Here is a 23,002-nt window from a genome sequence, read left to right on the forward strand (position 1 = left end):
ATTGTAATGCCTCCTTAAATGAAGGATATTTTATGAGTAGGAGACTTAGTGTTCCTTTATTGTACTTAATGAGCTTGCAGGATGTATCCTTGTTACCTGTTGCATTATATAGCCTATGATATGGTGAGGACACAGGCCTACATCATTATATATTAATAAAAATTAGATTTTATGATTTTCAAAAACTAATTTCTCATAATTTTTATATTTTGTATCATTATATTTAAATATTATTATTTTTCTATGTAACATTTATCCTATATTTTATTTTATCATTTTGAAGATTATTTATTCATACAAACACTGGGGTATAGGCCAGAGGTGTGGGGGATGAGAGGATTCACCGGTGACAGAGTAGGGAGCAAAACAGGCAGATCCACTGAAATACACTGTAAAGGGAGCAACAGACAAGTGAGGAGAGGTCTGCTGAGCTATGTGGGTCACCTCCCTGGCAGGGGATTGAATTCATACTGTCCTGACTGGTGGGCTTTATCCCATCATACCACCAGGAAGGGCCTTATCCTATATTTTAAAATGTTAAGTATGCCTTGCAAATATGACAAAAAAATAAAATAAAATAAAATAAAAGCCTTTTCTGAGCTACTGTGCTCAGTTAAAGGCCATGCCTGTAGGTAGGTTTTCATTTTAGTTTGATGTATTGTAAATAGTGTTGGAAACAATATTATTTAATTTTATTATTGTCTATAGTCACTGTGCTGTGCATTAGCTCTTCATATTTTATCTCTTTCACTAATTATTTTTAAGTTTGAGCCTATTTTAAACAACATCTCCCCAATTTCCTCATCCTTAGTCTGAAACCAGGAGTCTCTTCATCATTTGCATTTTTTTTAGATTCCACAAGTAAGTGAGGTCTTGGAGTATTTGTTGTTCTCTGATTTATCTCACTCAATATAATGGTCTTTAAGTTTTACTATGTTATCACAAATGACAGGACTTCCTTCCTAGGGGATTGATTATATTCCATTGTATTTGTAAGATACATCTTATTTTTTTTAATAATTTGTTTAAAGATTTATTTATTTATGCTTACAAAATTGGGGCACAGGCCAGAGGTGTGGCCGGTGAGAGGATTCACCAGAGACAGAGTGAGGGACAGAACAGGCAGAGAGACAAGGTACACTGCTGAGGGGAACAGCAGGCAGGCAAGAAGAGGTCTGCCATGTGGGTCAGGTCTCTGACCCAGGATCAAACTCGTGCTGCAGTGGCTTCAAAGAGCCTAATAATGCAGTGCTTTACCCCATTGTGCCACAGGGAGAGCCACAGACACATCTTCTTTTTAAGATATATTTATTTATGCATATGGAACGGGGGTAAGGCCAGAGATGCATGGGCAGTGAGAAGATTCACCACTGTGAGGAGCAGAACAGCGGATTGACAAAGTACACTGCTAACGGGGGCAGCAGTTGAGACAGGAGACATCTGCCACACAATGTGGATCACCCACCTGGCCAGGGATTGAACTCGGTTGCTAAAACTGCTGTGGCTAACTTCATAGTGCTGTGCTTTAACCTGTTGTGCCACCAGGGAAGGCCCATAAGCCACATCTCTATGAATTCATCAGTTGATGGATGCTTAGGTTTCGTATGTTGGCTATTGTACCTAATGCTGAAATAAACATGGGGGTAAGTACATTACTTTATATTCTATTTGCATTTCCTTTGAAATGGAATTGTTGGATCATACGGTACTTCTAATTTTAATATTTGAGGAAACTTCACATTGTTTTTCATAATGTTTGAAACATTTTACATTCCTACCAAGAGTGTACAAGGGTTCACTTTTGTACATACCCTCTCAACACAGCTATCGAATAGTTACTCTAATTGGTGTGAGTGATATCTCATTGTGTTAGGCTTTTGATTTTTTTTTTTTTCCTGATGACTAGTGACATTGAATACCTTTTTATGTGCCTATTGATCAATGGATCTCTTCTTTGGAAAATTATCTAATTCATTCCCTCTGCTTCATTTGGCACCAGCTAATTTGCTGTTGAGATATATGAATTCTTTATATTTTATTGGATATTAACTTCTATTTGATGTATGTCTTGCCATTCCATAGGTTGTCTTTTTTGTATGTGCTTGTTTCTTTTGCTGAGCAGTTTTTTTATTTGTGATCCTTTCTCAGTTTGCTTTTGTTGCTTGGGCTTTTGTTGTTATAATAAAAACTAATTTCCAAGACAAAAGTCAAGGTGCTTCTTTCCTATGTAAACATCTAAGAGTTTAGTGCCAGTTCTTTTGTTTAAGTTCAGTTCATTTCAAGTTAATTTGTGTGTGTGGTTTAGGATAGAATTCCAATTTCATTTTTAATAATGTGTCTATCCAGTTTTCCTGAATCATTTCTAAAGAGACTATCCTTTCCCCATTGCTTTGTTCTAGATCTTTGGTCAAAAATTCATTAACTGTTAATTGGACATATATAGAAGGGGAGGTTAATTTATGGGTGCTCTGTTTTGTTTTACTGGCTTCCATGTCTATCTTTATGCCAACATCATGCTGTTTTAATTACTATAGCTTTTCAGTATTCTTTAAAAGTGGCTTTGTTCTCTTGCTTAGAGTTTTGTGACTTCTTACAAGCTTTAGAAATTTTGTTTCATTTCTATGAAAAACAATAGTGAAATTTTGATAGGGTTTACATTCTTTCTGTGGAAAATTTTGATAGTGTGGACATTTAATTGATATTAATTCTTCCAATCTATGAACATATGGTGTCTTTTCATTTATTTGTGTCTTCAATTTTATTCAGCAAAATCTGATAGTGTGCATGGTATAGATTTTTCACTTTCTAGGTTAACTTTATTTCTAAATATTTTATTGTTTCTAATGATATGTAGAATTTTATTGTATTATCTATTGTTTTCTTTATTTCTTCTTCATATGTTTTGTTGTTAAGGTATAGAAATTAACCGATTCCTAAGTTTATTTTGTATCTTGTGCTTTCACTGAATTTGTTAATTAGTTCCTACAGCCTTTTAGAGTTTTTTCATATGTAAGACTAAATCATCTCTGAGTGTTAAAAAGTTACTTTCTTCTCTAATTCTTAATTTTCAATTTGGATGCCTATTTTTCCATTTGCCATCCCTAACTACTTTTGTTAGGACTTACAGCACTATGTTGAATAACAGTAGTAAGAGAAGACATTTTTGTTTTATTCATAATCTTGAAGGAAAAAATTTCAGTGTTTCACATGGAATATAATGTTAGCTGTGGGATGAATTCTTTATATTCTCAAAAATCAGCATCAACAGAAATTTGATCTACTCAAATACATTTTAAAAAAAGTTTAAAACTGATTTCTCAAAACTAATAAACATGTACAAAAGTTACAAAATATGTTTAAAATTAAAAATATATCAACTTGGCCCTCCCTGGTGGCGCAGCAGGTTAAAGCACAGCACGAAGAAGCTTAAGCCACTTCATGAGTTCGATCCCCGCCTGCCCTGGAGGAGATCCACATGGCATGGCAGACCTCTCCTGACCTGCCCGCTGCTCCCCTCAGCAGTGTACTTCATCGATCTGCCTGTTCTGCTCCCCACTCTGTCTCTGGTGAATCCTTTCACCCTCTGCATCTGTGGCCTGTACCCCAGTTCTGTACAAATAAATAAATAAATCTTTAAATATATATATATATATATATATATATATATATATATATAAACTTTTGTTATGTTTGCACATTCTTGCAATAATGTGAACATATTTTGACTTTTATATATCAACTGTGATGGCTTACTTCATATGTCAAAAAAATTGACTGGACTACAGGACACCTGATATTAGGTCTTTCTGAGAGTATATGTGATGATGTCTTTGAATGACATTAACATTTGAATTTGTAGCCTCAGTAAAGTTTATTGCCCTCCCTAATGTGGGACCTGTGCAGTAAGTTGATGGTCTCAATTGAACAAGAAGGTTCACCGTTCTCCAAGCGAAAGAGAATACTGTCTGACAACTTTGTGTTAGGATATTGGTCTTTTCCTGTCCTTCAGCTTTGATAAATAACATCATGTCTCCTTTTGCCTTGAGTTTTGGGACTGGTACTTACACCATAATTCTCCTGGTTATTATTAGGTCTTTAAATTTGTACTAAAACTACACCATCAGTTGTTCTTCATATCCAGCTTGCTGAATACAGGTCTTGGAATTCTCAGTGCCCATAGTAGTGAGTGAATACTTTATAATAAACCTGTTCTATAGAATATTGGTTTTCTGTTTCTGGAGAAATTTCATTAATAGGTCAAATATTTCAAAATATTAAGTAACTAATTTTCAGAAAGTTAATTGTATGAAACCTTTTAGTAAAAGGGCCTATCAGTAATAAATACATACAACTATCTAATATATTAAAAGGCAGGGATTCCAGTTCTTCACAGTCCCCTACCTTAAGCAGTATTACTTAAAATGTAGTATTTTCTTTGGTCACGTGAAGTCAGAATTACAGATGATACTTAGGACCTCTTATGTATGACAGAAAACATTTCATTTTGCAGTCAGGTTATAAAGTAGATATCCAGATAATAAGGCAACTCATGACGAGTTACAGAGTATCTGAGGACAGGTAATATGTTCACAATTGAAGAAGAACATAAAGTGCCATATTAGACTCCATATTGCTTTTCCCAACTTAAAAAGAGAACGATATGAGACAGCTTGTGTTTGAGATAACATGTCCAATGGCACCAGCCCTCCCCTGGGCAACTTCAGGATGGGGTTGGTCAGCTTTTTTTTTTTTTTTTTTTTTTAAAGGTTTATTTTTGCATACAGAACTGGGGTACAGGCCAGAGGTTCAGGGGTGGTGAGAGGCTTCACCAGAGACAGAATGGGGATCAGAACAGACAGATCGACAAAATACACTGCTGAGGGGAGCAGCGGGCAGGTCAGAGAGGTCTGCCTCGCCATGTGGTCACCTCCTGGGCAGGCGGGGATCGAACTCATGTGGAAGGGGCTTTAGATTCTCAGTGCTGTGCTTTAACCCGCTGCGCCACAAGGGAGGGCCTGGTCAGCATTTTAATAGCACAATCTATCATCTATTGTGGCATGCCTCTTGAAAATCTCTATCATAGAAATTCTGTCATATAAACCTACCATATATATAAAAAATTATTTATTAAAGTGCTGTGTGCCTAAGAAAAAGGAAACAAATGTTCAACATAGTTTAAAGATAAGGTAATATACTGTGCCCATTAAAAATAAATCAATTAGAATTAGGCAACAACATAAATGAAAAGCATTAAGTCAGAGCAAGGAAACAAGTTGCAGAAGAATACATACGAATTAAGCAATTTGTATTATCTATGTAATATATATAATACACATTACATTGTATAGCTAAATAACTAGGAATAATTACAAAAATAAAGCATAAAGAAACAGATGGAAATAATTAACATAAAATTTCATGATGGTAATCTTTCTCAGAGAATAGAAAGATAAAATCAGGAAGTGACACAAAAGGGATTTCAAAGTTAATATTTTTCTCATTTTCTTAAAATGGGTGGTGGATAACCTAGTGATCACTGTATCATTATTCTTTATTACTTTATATATACTATTAATCATGCTTCAATTTAAAAAAGGATATGTCCTTGATTTTTAAGTCAAAGTAGCAATATTAAAGCAATTATGCAAATAAACACATTCATTTTATTTAAAATCTTTGCTATAATATTTCTTAATGAAAGAAATTCTGAAATGTCCTCAAATTGAAAATACATGTACATTCTTGAATAGATAATATGTGACTGTAGCAAAGAACAAGACTGACAAAATGACCTGACACAGGAAAAGAAGCATCACTGAAAAATTAGCAGTTAAGATGTTTATGTGAAGGCAGAAAGGAGTTCTAGAACATAATATTCTTAAAGATGCACAGACCTCAAAGAAATACCATGAATGGGAACAAGTTGCCAACATCAGACTGCCTGAGCCATGTTCTCTTCTCTTGTACTTATCTTTAACTGACTAATATGTTCTTCCTCTCTAAACTGTGTATCTGTCCTCTGAAAGTATAGGATGTAGCTCTGCTATTCTCAGGAATGTAGTATCTCCAATTCTATACAAAGAAATGACTTTCCTATTTTGTATGAAAGTATCTTCCTTGACAGTTGATCATTATAGCTGGAATGTTCACATTTGCATTCTTAATAAGACTGAGTCTATCATGTTGGGTAAATGTGCCCTTAGATCTAAAAACAGTGGGTCAAGAAGCATTCAGACCCATGGCCATGGACTTACTATTTATTTCTTTGCCAATTTTATAATGTTTATAATATTAATCTCTGACTAATTCAAAAGAGCTAAGAAAGATTGTCAAAATCAGTCTCAGCGGAACTCATATTCCAAAGAAGGGAGGTTGGGGAAGCAAGCTAATAAATACTGCATAAGAGAGAGCTCTTATGCATAAAGTCGACCCAACAGACAAGGAAAGTCTCCATTCTTAAGGTTTTGTAAGTCAGTATAGAAGTTGTGTAGCCATGATGAGAATCCAAGAAATAAAAACATTGATGATCATGGTATTCTCAATGGAAAAAATGTAACTCCAAGCAAGAGGATCCTCCATTCTATAATTATTGTGGATATGACATCCAATTTCATTCTACCCATGTGATGAGCATATCTTCTAATCAAGGCTTTAGTGTAAGAATGTCCACTATCGATGAGCTCCTCGGGTTCCTGTTCTGCAGAGCTGAAAGACACAGTGCCTCACAGTTATGGAGCATGTGGGCTTCCTGGGTAAACAGAGAAAACTCACAAACACTCAAAATTCAAGGAGACAAAGCTTTGCTATGTGTGGCAAACAGGGGCACTTGAATATCAGAATGAAAGGACCATAGGCTTCCTAAGTATTTAAAGGGATAAGGGTAGAACAAAATAATATGAGAAGTCAGATTTTTTTTTTTTGAGAATTGTATGACATGGGCTTGTCTTGAACATTTGGTTAGTTGAGAGTTAGTTGAAAAGAAAATGAAAATGCTAACAGTTATGTAATTAGCTCACTGTTTTCACTTTAAAGTTCCTTTGCTAAAATGATAAGTGAGATCCAGAGAACCTGTCAGGTGACTGAGGAAATCACATAATTCTACCTTTCAGTAAGGAAATACATTTACTCAGTCACACTAATATGAACTTTAAAAATTATATGGTATTGTCTCTTTTGGTGTTTTGAATATGACCCTATTTTGACAGTCACACCTGAAAAAGTAACCAGGCTGCCTTTGGTAATTACACATTGGTAGGACTCTGACAGGTTTGTGTAGTATTTTGATAACAACACAAATCTTCAGGCTGTTAAATCATCTATGTGTTTTTAATTTACTATAGTTAGCTGATACTGTCAATAATTATTGCTATCACTAAAGTGGCTTACTATCAGGAAATGAGATAAAACCTTTACATTTTTGTGCATCACTCCATTTAATGTCCTTGCAAATATTGGCACGAATTAGTCTCACTTCACAGGTACTGAAAAGTTAAGCAACCTGCTCACTTAGAAAGAGATGGGTCAGCTACAAATCCAAAAGTCTCATGTCCCTGCATCTAAGAGGATTTTTTAAAGTTAAGCCACAGTCATTTATTTCAATGGCATCATTTCCATTGATTGACTAAAGACATTTAAAACTTTGTGCTTTTATTGTCCCTTGTTGCAGTTAACTTTAAATATTTTTTTTCTGTTGAAACAGACATAAAGTATGAAGCATAATACAAACTTTTATCCATATGAAAATAATCCATGAAATTTCTAAGAAATGTCAGGTTTTGGCAGGCTGCTGGATATATTTGGGTAGCTTCAGCTATCTTTCTTTGTCATTCCTTGAGTGGCCTTATGGGATTTCCACTCTAAGTTTTCTCCTAGAACAAAGGACATATCATAAGTGTAAGCATCATAGTGTGTATTAGCTATACAGTGGAATGGATCAGCTCATCTCTACATTGCTACTCACCATCTCCTCCAAATAAACATGAGAAGTGGGTATAGGTTAAATTGGTTCCCTCCCCCAACCCCACAATTAAAAAAAAAAAAAATGGCAGGTTGAAGTCCTAACCCAAACTGTGACTATAAACTTCTGGAAAAAGTTTCTAATCTTAGCAATTGTTGTCAAGTAAAGATGAGGTTATTAGGATGACTTGTATTTCAGTATGACTGGGATCCTTAAAAGAGTAGGAGAGGAGAGGAGACATAGAGACACACAGAGTTAGCATATTAAGATGGAGGGTAAAATTGGAGCTAAACTTCCACACTTCACAAAGACCTGGGATGTGAGAAACTTGAAGAGGAGGGAGGGGTTCTTTCTCAAAGGCTTTGGAAGATGATGTCTCTGACAATACCTTGATTATGAACCTCTGATCTCCAAAACTATGAAAGAATACTCCCTTCTTCCTGCAGTTTATGTATCAATGGTTATTTTGAAACCAGGCATATACCAATTGTGTAGGCAAGGAAGGTGTAAGGCACATGGTCTCTTACAGTCCTTCAACATGACCTTGAGAAGCCATCATTGAGATTTATTGTTGATTGTAACACACATGTGCACACACACACACACTCATACACTATTAACCTCTTAGAGTTGTTTTACTGTTTCATGAAGTGAAATGCAAATCTGTTACATACTTAGTCAATGCAAGTGAGATATATGATTCCCCAGATTGCACACTGAGGCAATACAAAATAAAATTGAATATTTGTTTAATCAAAAAATTTTGAAGTTAGCTCTTTCCAAAATAAGCACATGCACACTAAATTACAATAAAAGTTACTTTTTGAGAATCTCTATTCCAATCGTCTTCAGTAGAAAAGATAACATTTAGTTAACTATGAGTATTTTGAAGTTTCAAATATGTAATTTGTATAACATTTTAAAATTGAGGTTACATTTGATGCTACATGTAGGAGCATTAAATTATAGGCCAATCAGAATTTGGAGTGCTTTGCGATTCTCTTAGAATATTTGATTAAAAAATAGATGCAGGTGTAATCAATAATGCATGTACATTCAATCATGAATCTTGATTTTTGTGCAGGTATTTAATTGAAATCTTAGAAATTAACACATTTCTAAATATTTTTACACTAAGGAAGTAGTCATTTCTCCATAAAGATTTATTTTTGATGTTCCTAGCAATGTTCTTTTAACAAAGAGAAGGTGAAAAAAATTATGCTGTTGAAGTACATCTTTCTGTGCTATTGCAATGGAGTAATAGCAAACTCTTTTCTGTCTCTAGACTTAATTGAGCTACTCTGGACAGGGTGGGGCATAAATAAAATGTTTTTCTATTTAAAAAGAGGAAAACAATCTGAAGAAAATTACAGTAGATATAAACTTGATATGGGTTAAAAAAAGCTAATTCATTTTGCATTAGTCATGAGATACATAATATTTAATATTACATCTAATGAAGTGTAATGAATGGAGGACCTCTTTTTCTTTCTCACATTAGAAATGCAGTATATTTGGAGAAACTGTTTTTTTTTTTTTTTTCACATTCTACCCATGCAATATTTTGGGGAGAGGTCAATTATAGTTCCCTGCCCCTTACGTCTCTGGCTTGTGTACAGATTTAAACTGGTCATTTGGAGTTATTAAGTTTTTTCCTAATTAGAAAAAATGTTTTGTTCCATTTTTCTCTGATACAGAGCTGTAAGATCATAAGGATCATGTGGTAGGATTCCAGAGTCCTAGAGGGAACCATGTGAGAAAATTAGCATAGATCAGAAATTAGAAAGGAAAGAATACAATCTATTTGTTTTGCATAAAATAGTTATGATTCTCAATATTTCTTTGTTCTGATCAACTTAGTTTTACTATGCTTATAATTAAAAATTCCCTAGTAAGCAAAATAGTAAGGTTCACAATTCATTGAATAAAATATTTATTTAATATTTATAATAGTAATGATAGAATGTAGCTTTTCCAGGATTTGTGATTAATTCAGAAACAGATTTAAATAATTCAGGTGCACAATATGTAATGTAAAAATGTTTTAGGAAAGTTTAACGATGGTTTTTCAGTAAAATCAGAGACTTAAGAAACTATAATGATGGAACTCAGCCTTGAAGTTAGAGGATAAGTAGAAAATGATAAAAGAGCATCGTGAGTAAATAAAATGCAGATACTCTGTCATGGCATAAGAATGCAAGTATCTGGTATGCTCAGAAGGGAGGCTATCTTGGCACAATTTGAACATGTATTTCTGTGGAGAGTACTAGGGTGAAGCTTTAAGTGTAGACTAAAGATGACTTTATAGGGCCAGATGTTCTGTGCTTGGGGAATGTACTCTGAAGTGTTTGGGTTTTACAATGAGAATGCCATTTTATTATTTTTGAAGGAAAATTTTGAGAACATGATAATACAAATAAAAATCCCAGCTTGATGAATTCAATACAAAATAAAGAAGCTAGATATAAATATTCCTGTTAAAATATTTTATGATAGTGTCCGATAAAAATTTGGATAGTAGGGAGTCCGTAATGGATAGTAGTCTTAGAAATGAAAAAATTGACCATATCAGAATGTTCTAAATGTGAAATCAGCAATGGAGTATCCTCTTATTATCAAAGTTAGAGCGAGGAGCCTAGAATCCTTTTGACTTTTAGATTTGTCAAAGTTAGAAAAATGCAAATAGATAGAAACGGATGATGAATTCATTCTTCAACATATTGGATTGCACTATTAATGGAAATTCTAGGAGAAAAAACCCAAAGGGCACTTGGAAATGGAGGACTAGAGATTAAAAGGGAGATAATAGGTTGATACTTAGAAGAGTAAAATTATGCGATATAAGTCATGTGACTGTTCAGAGATAATGCATAAGATGAGAACTGTTGGAACTAGTATGACATTTGGGAATATTATTGGGAAAAAATGGTTTATATTTCAGGAAGAATAATGATTTGAATCCATATTCCTGACTTCTTTGCCAACTCATTCTTGGATATATCAAAAAATATAACAACTTTATTAAATGGGTCTGGGGGAAATCATATTGCTAAAAGGTCTTGAGCTCTTCAGAAGATAAAGAAAAAAGCTTACTTACATTATTTGTAGAGATTGCAAAGCCTAGAATGAAAAGCAAGAAAATATACTGCCACTTGATATCATTGGTGAGGCGTAAGTTGCTCTTCTCCCCTGTTAAGTCTGTCATGCCCTGGAAGAGTCTTCACTGTTCTTTCAATGCCAGTGAGCAATAATGGGCTATCCTGATGGGCTACACAAATACCCCATTGGATTGAAGATACAACTCTCTCTCAAGCATATTTAAAGATGCTAAAAATATTGAACAGTCTTGATCACGTGTTTTAATGGAAGGATTCCTGATAATGTCAGCTGATTGTACTCAGTCCTTCAAGAGGAAAGAACCACTTTGTCTCCAGGTTACTACAGAGACCCTGATATACAGGCATTTGAGGAAGTGAGGTAACCTAAATTCATGCTAAAGCAATGAGTTTAATTTTAAAAAACACCCAGTAAAAAATAAAAGGGACTAAGTAAATAGTAAAAAGAGACAATTTGTGGTTCATAATTAGACAATTCAAATGGAGGAAACTGAATAAAAACTATATAAAACCTTACATAAGATTGCAATTAGAACATAAAGACAACACATTTTAAAGAGTTAAAAATCAAAAGTACAGATTAGGAAAGGAAATACAAATGTCTATAGGGACTAGGCAGATAATTGTAGTTAGTATTAATATAATTGGGAGTGGATGAGACTGTGGCTAAAATGGACACTCCATACCTTGCCTTGCAGACACTAAAATTTTAATTTTTGAATACTTAAATGGCAAAAATGTATAGTCCCCTACTGACAAGAATCTGTTGAGTATATCATACTTTAAAAACCACTGACATGAAGATTTGAATAAATTCATATACACAAGCAGTTTATCACAACTGTATGTACACACACACACACACACACACTATTGTGTTACCCCCAAAGAAAGAATATAGAATTTATTCATTGCTAAAAAATCTTTTAGGCCCTCCCTGGTGGTGCAGCGGGTTAAAGCACAGCACTGAGAAGCTAAAGCCACTTCCGCATGAGTTCGATTCCCTCCTGCCCCGGAGGTGACCATATGGCGTGGCAGACCTCTCCTGACCCGCCCACTGCTCCCCTGAGCAGTGTATTTCGTCGATCTGCCTGTTCTGCTCCCCACTCTGTCTCTGGTGAGGCCTCTCGCCGCCCCTGAGCCTCTGGTCTGTACCCCAGTTCTGTATATATGAATAAATAAATCTTTAAAAGAAAATCTTTTACTTATTTTGACATGACTAAAATGTTATTTACCTAAATGCTCACATCTTGTAAACTGTTTTCTCTAAGTAATAGCAATAAAACAGAAATTAACAGGTTTTTTTAAATAATATTTATTTTTACATCATTTTGTACATTTTTTTTTCCATCTCAATTGTAATCCCCTTGGGCTTCCCATCACCAAGTTACCCATGTGCCATCACCATAGTCCAGTGCACTTCTCTCCCCTCAACAGATTTATTTTTTTAATTTAACAATTTGAAAATATTCCATCTAAAATATTCTTCCTGGCCTTTAAAAGTGGTTCTTCTGATGAGTCAACTTTATAAAATCCCCCATCAGGAAAGCAATAAAAACTAAAATTTTAAACCATGTAGGAATTGACAAGATGTTATAAACTTTATATAAACACTAAAGGTTTATATTTTTATTTTCCCCCACCTTTATCTGTTATATTCCTTTGACCATTTCTGCCTACCTGTGGACTCTCATTTATTAATTTACACTGTGTTTTGTAAGTATTTTACTTTAATTGTCTGTTAGGTAAATGTACAGTATTTTTGATCATTCTCACTTGCTTTCTACACACAATTCCCTCTACTCCCCCTCCATTTTGCTATAAATGTCAGCATTTCATCTGGGCTGTGGCTGAGTATTCCATAGTATGGATATGCCACATCCTTCTGATCCAGTGCATTCAGGTCCTAGCTACTGTCAATACTGCTGCAATAAACAACGTAGAAAACTTTCTTGAGTTGATGGTTTCATATTCTTTGGATAGATGCTCAAGAGTGTATTGCTGGAACATACAGTATTTCCATTTTTAATTTTTTAGGCTACATCAGATTACTTTCCAAAATGACGTCACCATTTTATATGCCAATCTTTCTCAACCTCTCTATACTAGGTATCTCAGGGGTATGAGATATCTCATTGTGGTTTTAACTTCCATCTCTCTTATTGGAAGTTATGATAAACATTTTTCCATCTATCTGTTGACTTGCTGAATATCCTATTAGACTGGAAGACTGTGACAAGTTTCCTAAATAATTTTTGTATTTCCATTCTTGAATTTGCCAGCAACCCCATATTTTTAAAAATATCAATTTATTCCCCCATTCAACACCCTTCTATGGTTTCCCATAATACTTAGAATAAAACTCAAACTCATCATCATGATCTTAAAAATAATATAATAAAGATGTGACTGAATCCTTTCAGCCTTACTGTTCTCTACTTTACTAATCAGCATTTGCTTGCCTCTAACATGCCAAAGGATGTTTACATATCTCATCCACATTTTCATATGGCTTACTCTTTCTATTCTCTGGCCAAATAACTCTTCTTAGGGTCTACATTTCCAGACCAAGCTATCTGGAGTTGAACACCTTCCTCCATTTCTGTGTACCAGCCCGATTTCTTTTACTTTGCTTTATTTCTTTGAACTGTTATATAAAGCAGTATTCATGCTTCATCATTTTCCTCATTGTTTATATGCCCAAGCAACATGGAAACTCTATACATTTATAATTGAATTTATAACTCCTACTCTACTTATTGGAGTTACAATACATTCCGGTATTTAACATTCTATCCTTTAATTCACTTTGTTAGGTACTTCAGAAGAATCTGGCATTATCTTTGTTTAAACCAGATTTTTCAGTTCATCTTATGTTTTGGCTTTCATGGAAGTAATTTAATTTGTAAAACAATTTGACAGAGCCAACACTCATTCTTTTATCACATCCAACAGATTCAGATAATTGAATGCATTAAGCGGAGCTTTATCTTTAGAGGCAGCATTAATCTAATCCTATAGCAGAAACGGTGATAGCAAAAACTTGCAAGTTAGGTTAATAATTAGTAAGGTTTCCAGAAACATGACATTTTTAAGCAACCTGTTAAAAATTACTGGTAATCATGTAGAACAACTTGAATTATTCATTACATATAGTGAAGAAAACAAAGATAAATAAGGCTTACAAAATATCTCTTAAAATGTAATAACCTCTAGAAAGGAAAATATATAACTACACTTATAATTATAACAAAAGCAAGAAAAATAGATACTGAAAGGGAAGTATTCCCACAATACGAGGTGAAGTGAGTCATTTTTTGAATGGTTGTACCGTGAAAACTTCACTGAAGTACCTTTGCGCAGGGTAAAGTTTCTAAGGAGAAAAATATAGAAAAAGAACTATTATGATAAAAATGTTTTCATATAAATAAACATGTAGTGACAATTACTTTGGAACATTATCTAGAAGAAAGAAGGGCATTCCAGTACAGAGAAGTATCATAAGTACACCCATCAAGCTAAGGCAAGAACTCATTTAGATTGTAGTTTTCAAATGGAAGGCTCTCTATGTTGGTTTATAGCATAACATATCAGGAGTCATGTTTAGTTTTTATTCAAAGGAAAAGTACTGTAGTTGAGGAAAAGTAGTAATAGTTTGTAAGAAGGCTTGTATGTTAGAAAAATAGAGGCAGTGTGACCAAATAGGAAAATATTCAAATCTGCAAGATAAGGGAGTTTAAACAAAGGCATTAGAGTTACTAAAAGAAAATCAAGGAAGGTAAGTTAAAGTGTGTCTTAGAAACTTATAGCACTTGGAGGATGAGCTACAAAATCAGGTTCTCAGATGCCTGAGTGTTTAGGACTGGGAAATTGTTAGCAACGACCTTAAAAATAATAATTTGACATGCTGGGTTTGGGACATCCGTATCTAGAGGTACTTAATAGGTAGTTTTCAAATCTTGAAACATAAGGCAAAGTTAAAACTGAAGATATATGCAGATGACAAATAGACACATAAAAAGATAAATGCTCGGCCCTCCAGGGTGGCACAGCGGGTTAAAGCACAGCACTGAGAGGCTAACGCCGCTTCCCCGCTTCCGCATGAGTTCGATTCCCGCCTGCCCTGGAGGTGACCACATGGTGTGGCAGACCTCTCCTGGCCCGCCCGCTGCTCCCCTCAGCAGTGTGCTTCGTAGATCTGCCTGTTCTGCTCCTCATTCTGTCTCTGGTGAGGCCTCTTGCCGGCACCTGAGCCTCTGGCCTGTACCCCAGTTCTGTATGAGCAAATAAATAAATCTTTTCTGTATATATATATATATGCTCACCATCACTTATTCAGGAAAATGAACATCTAAACTACATTGAGTTGCTACCTCACCTGTAAAATGGCCCTAAGGAAAACAATCAGAAACAAAAAGTGCTCTCAAGAGTAAGGAGAAAAAAGAAACCTCACATTCTTGATGGGAATGTAGACTGGTTCCAGGCCCTATGGAAAGGATTTTGGCAGTTTCTCAAAATATTAAAAATGGATCTACCATATGATCCAGCATTTCTACTTCTACATATCTACCTGTAGAACACAAAAACATTAATTGAAAATGATATATACCCTCCTATTTTCCTTGCACTATTTATAATGGGCAAGTTATTGAATTAAACTAAGTGGTCAAAGGCAAATGAATGGATTAGGAAGATGTGGTATATAACCACAATGGTACACAGCTCATGCATTAAAAAAAAGATAAACTCTTGCTATTTGTGACAACATGGTTGGAACTGGTGGGTTTTATGCTAAATAAAATGAGTCATGAGGAGGACAGATCCAGATGGTGTCACTTAAATGTGGAATATAAAGAAATAAAGTACCAGATAATCCCAGAAATCTGACTCAACTTGTAATAACAAAGGGAAAGGGGGGAGGGGAAAATACAAAGTAGTGGGGAGCACAATGGTCTATAGTGGGAGACTGTATGTATCTTGGTGTTAGTTGTGATGTGGTAACAACATTTCCTGAAGAGGGAGATACTGTATGTCTAAATACTATACAACTGTAACACAGGTATGTCAATAATATATTATATGATAAAAATAATTAACACTGAAGATATGACTCATTAGGCAGTGAGAGCTGAGTTATTAAGAATGAAAGAGATTGCCAAAAAGAGAATTATGGAGAAATATAGATACAATTCATAGGAAGCAATTGCATGTCTGAAGCAATAGAGTAAGAGAAACCAAAGAAATGGTCAGTTCATTAAAAATAGAATTAGGCAATATAGAGTCAGTTTGCCTGGGAGAGAGACTCAGGACTAATGCTGATCAACATTATAAAACTTTCAAAGCTGTTGAAGAAGAGAGAAGCTGAGCATATCCATTTCATGGATTATAAAATTGAAGCTCTGAAGAGTGATATAATCTTCCCACAATATTTCAGATAGAAAGTATGAGAGCTGGAATACAAATTAACATATGTTTGCATTTAAATTGTTTCTTAATTTGTTAAATAAATTAATTGTTTAATAAATGGATCTTCTCATAGTTCCCTATTGCTTTTGTTTTAACTAATCTCTAGGATAAATTACTCTGGTTTATGGCTTTAAAATGTACATTGACTGGGAGTGGGGAGGGAAGTGCACGGGATTTTGGTGATGCCACACAGGTGACTTGGTGATGGGAAACCAGCGGGGATTACAATTGAGATGGGAAAAAAAAAATGTACAAAATGATGTAAAAATAAACTGTTATAAAATTAAAAAAAATGTACATTGACTTATGTCTTTTAAAATCAATGTAGCTTCTGTGAGGATTCATTGGCAACATTAGGAGCAGATGATTTTAACAGGTTATTTCTGAAAATGAATCCCATGATTAAATGTATGTGGGAATTTCTGCATTCAATAAGGTACTATATCTATATATTAAATATTTTATCAAAGATATTTAGTTGCTAATTGTTAATTGATTCTAAGAGGGGGCTCATGATAGAGGGTTCCAAAACTGACAACAAATTCTTCCTTTCCAAAGCTTTTCATGGAACTTGTTTTCCAGGAATGAATTGAGCAATGAACCTATAGTTGGGGTGAATTACTTTACAAAGACAATTATCTTCTGGTTTTGTTTGTTTGTTTGTTTGTTTGTTTTAATTATCTATTTCTCCCCTCCCCCCAAAATAGAAAAGTACAAGCAGGTAGAACATACCATGAGATAAAATAATTAAACACTGGAATCCAACTGGACAAAGAACATTAAAATTCAAGACAACCCTAGGGTAAAGAAATTTGCTTCCAAAAATGTGCCACGTACACAGTGTGCATGCAAGAGTATTTGTTGGTTGAATGAGTGAAATTGTTATGGTAACATTCAAATGTTGTTCATAGACATTGTATTAGTTAGAATATGTCAATATTTCCTCTGTTATTTCCCCTTAGGAAAAGTTGAGCTAAATCCACAATTTAAAGATTGTAAAATCAAGATTGATGAAAATCTGCATTGATCTTGATTTGAAATTGTAAACTGAGTACAGTATAGCAATACAGGAAAAGACAAAATAATGTAATTTCTTGAACCAATAAGTCCATCTCCAGGAATAACAAAATTAGAAACAACTTAAATTCAAACTAACATTAATTTAGATTCCCATTTCTCAGTTTCTACTTCTTTGATCATAGGAAAGTTGTAACACTCTCCAGGATCTCACTTTTTTTAATTAAGGTGAAATTGGTTTACAACAGTATATGTGATTCAGAAGTAGAGGGTCATAGATTGTCAGAAATATGTTACCCACACACACCACAATGTGTCCATAGTTCTTGACCGTTGGGCCCCCTCTATACTTTGGTAGATATGGAGAATTGCTGTATTATCTTGTAGGTCCATTTTTAATGTTTAGAAAAACCTCCAAAATGTTTCCCATAGGGGCTGGACCAGTTCCTATCAACAGTATATGATTGTTGCTGTCAGTTCCAACAGTATATGATTGTTTCTCCTCCCTCCCTAACACTTGCATCTGGTCTTTTTCATATGGGCCATTTGCATAGGTTTGATATCACAAATCGTTGTAGCTTTTAATTGAATTTTTCTGTACTTATTGCCATTTGTATGTCTTCTTTGGACACATGTCTATTCAGCCCTTCTGTCCATTTTCTGCTCATTTTTTTTATTGGACTAGATTTTTAAATTTTCTCTCTCTCTCTTTTTTTTTTTTTTGCTGAATTGTTTGAGTTCTTTGTAAATCTTGGATATTAACCCCTTGTCAGATGAATGATGTGCAAATATTTTATCTCACTTGGTAGGATGCTTTTAATTTTAATAATAATTTTTCCTCTTTTCAGAAATATTTCAGTTTGATGTAGTCACATTTGTATATTTTTTGCTTTTGTTTGCCTTGCTATTGAATTAGAGTAACCAAGACATCTGTGAAACTGATGTGTAGATTTTTTCTTGCCTATGTTTCTTCTATGTAGTGTATGGTTTCAGGTTTGTTTGTTTGTTTTTTTTTTTTGCATAGGAAAGTGTAGGGGGTGAGACGATTCACCAGAGTTGGGAGATTGGGAGCAACAAAACAGGTGGATGTGCTGAAATACCCTGCTAAGGGGAGCAGTGGGCAAGACCAGAGAAGTTGGCCATGCCATGTGGGTCACCTCCTTGTCAGGGGATTAAATTCAGAACTCAGGCCACAGTGGTGAATGATAGTTTGATAGTACTGAGACTTAACCCCTGCACCATCAGGGAGGCCTAATTTACAGGATCCTTTGCATGTCATATTTTAAATCTCCTTGGTAACACTGTGATTGCAATTGCACTAGTACTTTAAAAGTGAGTGATCAGGGCTCTCCCTGGTGGCACAGTGGGTTAAAGCTCCACACTATGAAGCTGTCAGAAGCTACTGCCCACGAGTTTGATCCCCAACCAGGGAGCTGACCCATATGGTGTGGCAGACCTCTCCTGACCCGCCCGCTGCTCCCCTCAGCAGTGTGTTTCAGTACTTCTACCTGTTCTGCTCCTCACTCTGTCTCCAGTGAATCCTCTCATCCACCACACCTCTGGCCTATACCCTAGTTCTGTAAGCATAAATAAATAAACCTTTAAAAAAAAGTGAATGACCAATAATCAAAGCTTAATAGAGTTCCCATGGGTTATGTATGGCAAGACAGGGTTAGAAATTGCCTGCGCTGTTTTATCCAAAAATCATATAGACTGATTCTCTCACATGGGATTAAAAATATTTCTCAAATTATGACAAAAAATTATCTTCGTCTGGGAGCTTGAAATAATCATGTATATTGTATCCAATTGTAAGTAAGTAAAAGATGTTGTCCTTTACTATTTTAACTTAATTTAATATTTTTTAAAGATTTATTTATGCATACAGAGCTGGGGTACAGGCCAGAGGTGCAGTGATGGTGAGACAGAGTGGGAAGCAAAACAGGCTGATCGAAGAAGTACACTGCTGAGGGGAGCAGCGGGCATGTCAGAAGAGGTCTGCCACACCAAGTGGGTCACCCCGGGGCAGGGATCCAACTCATGCGGGAGTGGCTTTAGCTTCTCAGTGCTGTGCTTTTAACTACTGTGCCACCAGGGAGGGCCCTCCTTTACTATTTTTAAAGGTTTCTCAATCCTCCCTTTAATTCTGGCTTTATCATAACATTTGTCTAAAAAAGGAGATAGTGTCTTGTTTTCATCTAAACATTCATCTTTTAAAGTTACTGCATAATATTTTTTCAAAAGAATGTACAAATATACCTTGTTATAAGAATCAAGTAAAAAAAAATGCAAACTTTACCCACATAATTTCCTTCTTTCCTTGAACTGCAAAGTCTATTTACAATAGACTTTATGTTCTACTTTTTCCTTTTTGTTTAGTCCATCAGCTCTTAAAATATTATCTGTAGAAAAGAAAGTTACCTAATCTACTTGTAGAGTATGACTTTAGAGACTGATGAAGGCATTTTTCATTTAGTATTAGTCTTCAGAATTTTCTACTTCCCCTGAATATATGTAAACCTCACTTACTGAAACTTAACTGTCTGTGGAAGTTCTTTTAAACTCAAGCCAACCCTAAATTCTCCAATATTGCCATAATTTCCTATGCTTTCAAAACAGTCTGTCTTCTTTCTTTTATTCCAGGTAATGATTTTCTAATCTTGCCCTTCTCATTGGACTTCAACAGATCCATGTAAGCACTATTCAATTCACAAGGACCCCATTTCTTTGAAAACCGATAAATAAGGCACTTGCATTGTTCTAGTACCTGTCCATTCTTGGTTATACAAAAGATAGAGACCTAAGTCATGTTGAGTCAATTAGATTCAACCTTTCAGAGATGCAGTTAGCAAAGAACCAGCCTAATTATTTCTAGACTGTTCACTTAAGTGAGGTGATTTAAATTCAGGAGCTGAGACTGAAATAGTTTGGCAGCCATATTCTCAAAGCAACTTGGGCAGCAGCTTGCCTGGAGAGGAAATGGAAACATTTCAAAGAGGCACATGGAAACAGAGTCTGAGAAAGTGAATGAAGTTGGGGCGGGGGTGGGGGGGTAGGATTAATAAAGTCTTTTCTGTTTTTGATAGCTGTCTTCTAAAGCTGAGTTTGGTTGTTCACTTTTTTCTTTGGAATAGGAGATAACTCAATCCTTTATAATAAACTAGCTTATGCAAATTTGAAGTATGTTTTTGTTATCTGTAACCAGTGTACCCTTAATTAAGATAGATCTGTGATGGATAAACATGGCAGTCCCTTTTCTTTTTAGGAGAGGTCTCTTAAGGACACATTGCCTCATCTCAGATAGATGACTATAGAGGTTGTTGCTGCGGGCACTGTGACAGGCTTGTAGGAGGACCTGTTGAGGACTTTCAAATTTCATTGTGTAGGCAGCTGCCTTTTCCATTTCCACATAAACCTGGCGCAGTATTATAAAGAATCAGAAGCAGTTGTTAAGGATATATAGGGTGAACATTCCCAAGTGTACGCTGAAACTCTTAATACATATGTGAGCTCCCATGATGTAATTTTTTTTATTTTTTTCATTTCTGTCTATCCTCCTCTGTAAAGTTTGGAAAGTTCCTGACCAATTCCAAAGGTGGAGACATTTTCCTTTGCAGTTATCACACTGTGGTGTAATTTTAAAATTTTTAAGCATTACAGCTAATTTTTGAAGCAATGTTCAGCAAGAAGTGGTACAGGCACCTCAGTATATTGAAGATTCCAGGGAACTTGAGTCAAAGGAAACCTCAGATTTGGGCAGGAGGTGGAGAGTAATCTGAATCCACAAATAGAATACTTAATTTCAGATTATCCGGCTTCATTTCCTGGGAACTTACACAAGGGTAGGGGTCATTAGCTGGTGTGTATTGATGTCAAAACCTTACATATGCAGGAGCCATTATGGTCTTTTCTTCATTTCTGTATCCCAGAATTTTTAAGTCCTCAAGTGTTTGTATTATACTCTGCATTGATATTAGCTCCTGATGTATAGACTTATTCTCCCAGAATTAAATTATGCAGCGCACAAAAAAAAATATGTATTCATTGAGTTTCTACTTAGAGACATATTCAGATGAGGGTTTTGTCTCAGTTCACTGGTCAAAATATTATTAAAATAACATAATATGTGCAAATTTAATTCATGCAAATTTAAATAGCCTCCTCTCACAAAAATCATTGTTGTGTCTCATACTATACACACACATACACAGTTTCCCTGTCCCTGCTTCTCCATTCCAGCTGCTATGGAAATGTACTCCATTCGGTGAAAGTAGATTAAGAAAGAAGTGATTATACAGGGAAACTATCTATTTCTATTCCTTCTTCTATTAAATCGTTTGAGTAGCATGTTGAGAATATTTTTTTTTCACCTGTGTTTCTATCTGATCCTAGATTTTTTTTTTTTACTAACTTTATTGACATTAATCAGAAGCTCAGCATTATATTTCTTGTTGGATTCTTGCTAATCCCAAGCTTTGAATTTAGTTCATGAATAAATGAATGAATCACTGAACTCATACATATTAAGTATACAATTTTATTTTTGTTGACAGGCAAACATAAAAGAAGTGAAGAGAATCAAAGTAACTATATATTTACACAAATGGTATCTTTCTTTCTGAATCATTAGACTTCTGCCCCTTTTTTCTCTACTTCTGCCATGGAATTGCTTTGCACTTCTCCCCATCAGATACCACACAGAGAAACTAATTCAATACTCATTGCAAAGGGGAAAGATTGTACTACTTAGTTTGATAGCCAGTTCCATCTAAGCAGGTCAAAGAACCTTGAACAAATTCCTAACATCAACAGACACACCACTGTGCTGCTGTGTACTGCACACTGTGAAAGTGAGTTTCAGAAAGGGGATGTGGCCTGGTGCTTTCACTAAGAACTGCCTCTTTCTGAAGAAGAGTTCATGTATGTAGTGCACTAAGGCACTGGAAACGTCAGAGAGAAACAGTAGTATTTAAGGAGGATACTGCTGAACACTGGCGCTCTTCAAGGCCACCTTAACTGAATTTTGTCTCCCAAAGTGTCAAATATCTGATGAAGAGAAGGGAAATCAAGCTCTCAATGAGTTCTGCAATAACACCTTTTTCTCTCCAGTTGAACAATATGAATATTGAAGGGAAAAATGCTATGAATATTGCAGGGAAAAGTAGCAAGTGGGAATGTCTTAAATGGGTGATAAATTTATAGCAGGTAGGATGGAATGCTTTATTATTTTTTATTATATTTTAGAACAGAGCTACTTCAAAGACTACTTTTTATGGTCCAGCACTGAAGTAGTGGAAAATGATTTAATAAACTCATTTTTTTTCTCTTTGAATTTTCTTTGACTCATTTTGGGTCTTTCTTTCTTTCTTTCTTTCTTTCTTTCTTTCTTTCTTTCTTTCTTTCTTTCTTTCTTTCTTTCTTTCTTTCTTTCTTTCTTTCTTTCTTT

This window comes from Condylura cristata, unplaced genomic scaffold (assembly GCF_000260355.1).
Source record: "Condylura cristata isolate star-nosed mole 26May11 unplaced genomic scaffold, ConCri1.0 scaffold00001, whole genome shotgun sequence".
Taxonomy (NCBI): Eukaryota; Metazoa; Chordata; class Mammalia; order Eulipotyphla; family Talpidae; genus Condylura; species Condylura cristata.